The sequence below is a fragment of the Palaemon carinicauda genome, chromosome 7, assembly GCF_036898095.1.
Source record: "Palaemon carinicauda isolate YSFRI2023 chromosome 7, ASM3689809v2, whole genome shotgun sequence".
NCBI classification, from domain to species: Eukaryota; Metazoa; Arthropoda; class Malacostraca; order Decapoda; family Palaemonidae; genus Palaemon; species Palaemon carinicauda.
This window is the reverse complement of record NC_090731.1, coordinates 38,608,673-38,611,172: the sequence shown is the minus strand read 5'-3', so window position 1 is coordinate 38,611,172 and position 2,500 is coordinate 38,608,673. Positions and strand designations below refer to the sequence as shown.

The window sequence follows — 2,500 nt, the reverse complement described above, 5'->3', positions numbered from 1 at the left end:
ATAGATACACCCCTATCAAAACATACAACTTCACAATGTTGTTTGCAAAGGCAACGACCCTATAAAAATGATGAAAGCAACCCACGTACAATAATCTCCAGTATGCCTACATAATGCACATTCTTACCTTCCTTCCCTAACCTGGCTTGACGCAAATATGCTGCCATCATCGGCATTAAGGGTAAACAAAGGATGGCGTTGGCCTAGCCATTTGAATCTCTTATCTTCCAAGTCCCAGTCATCAGGGTCGTTGACGAAAACACGTCCAAGCGGAGCGTCGGAACTTCCACCCTTCAAAGGGAAGTTGAGTATTATGTTGACTAATATTAACGTGAAAATACGAAGTGAAAAAGAAATTTTAAGGTCTATCTCTCTCTCTCTCTCTCTCTCTCTCTCTCTCTCTCTCTCTCTCTCTCTCTCTCTCTCTCTCTCTCTCTCTCTCTCTCTCTCTCTCTCTCTCATACAGACTTATATGTGTAAGTATATGTATATATATATACATGTATATATATATATATATATATGTATATATATATATATATATATATATATATATATATATATATATATATACATATATAAGTTATATAAGTTATATATATCCTTATATGTATATTCATATATATATATATATATATATATATATATATATATATATATATATATATATATATATATATATATATATATATATATATATATATATATATATATACATATATATACATATATACATAAATATATATATATATATATATATATATATATATATATATATATATATATATATATATATATATATATATATATATATATATATATATATATATGTGTGTGTGTGTGTGTGTGTGTGTGTGTGTTTGTATGTATTGAATAATAGGCCTTTGCCTGTGAAACTTGTTACCAACAGATAAATATGGCAATATTCAAGTATTTCTTGCTACATAGATATAAACATTTCTTATCTTTTTTTTCTACAACAATAAACACTGAATATCTCACAGAAGGACTTTTAAGATCCTGTTTCAAGTATCTTTTCACCATATTATATTTTAATACGACAAGGCTACTCTTCACGCTGTTTGAAACTAAAATAATCTATCTACATGTATATAGCTATAAGCTCTCAATAACACAGTTAATAGAAAACTGAATATTGAATGTGTAAATTTACCTGCGTTTTCCACATGTACACCATTTTGTGGGCGGGTTTCATAGAGTTGTCGTTGATATCATCCACAATGACATTTATGACCTGAGTATTCGTTAGGCCTCCAGCATCCTTCACAAGGATGGTCACAGAAAGTTCTTTGTTGCGCTCTCGATCAAGGGTACTTCTTGTCCACACTTCCGCCCCTCCTCTTCCACTGTCTAGTTCTTAATCAGAATAAAATTTTATGCAGTTAGTTTTTGAGATTTTACATTGAATAAAAACACTTTCGCTTTAAATTTCTATGCTTTTACCATAGTCAAGGATATGGAGAAACTCACTTGGCTTAAATATGAAAAGAATGTTTGAAAAAAAAAAAATACTTAAATAAAACATAACCGTCATATATATATCTATACATCCCCGATTATCAAAGACATGAAGAAAATTTAATGGGATCAAATTTGAAAAGAATTTTTGCGAGAAAAAGTACATTATATGAAAAAACAACTGTGATATATATCTGTATCTTTATGATTATCAGACACATGGAGAAACTCACTTGGATCAAATTTGATAAGGATGGTCGCGTTGATTATCGGATCATTAGAAGGATCCATGGAAAACACAAACGGAGGTCCATGCCCTAGAGCCCACACATCCGGATCAGTAGCAGTTAATATGCCAATCAGAGAAGGACGGGATCCTTCAGATACGTGAAATATCGTAGGAGGCAATAGGCTTGGAGCGCAGTCATTCACGTCCGTCACCGTGATGGTCAAGGTTGCAGTTGAGGTCAAGGGTGGCTGACCGTTGTCCATAGCTAGTATCCTGGCTGTGGCGACTGCGCCGTCCTGTGCATCACGATCTAGTGGCTTGCGTAAACTCACAATGCCTCCCTCGTCTATCGATAGAGCATCCCAGCCATCGAGCACACGGTATTCGACAGTTTGTTTGCCTCCCTAGAAAAAAAAAATATTTAAACGGAACTATGATGTCAATGCTATACCCATGCACAATACTCATACTCGCTCACACACACACACACACACACACACACACACACACACACACACACACATATATATATATATATATATATATATATATATATATATATATATATATATATACATATATATATATATATATGTATATGAATATATATATATATATATATATATATATATATATATATATATATATATATATGTATATGAATATATATATATATATATATATATATATATATATATATATATATATATATATATATACATATATATACACACACACACATATATATATATATATATATATATATATATATATATATATATATATATGTTT

At 30.7% G+C, this 2,500-nt stretch overlaps 1 pseudogene; it reads right to left on the bottom strand.

The window, feature by feature from the left end:
* The window catches only part of LOC137644250 (putative neural-cadherin 2), a 150,212-nt pseudogene that overhangs the window by 43,819 nt on the left and 103,893 nt on the right, over positions 1-2,500 (bottom strand).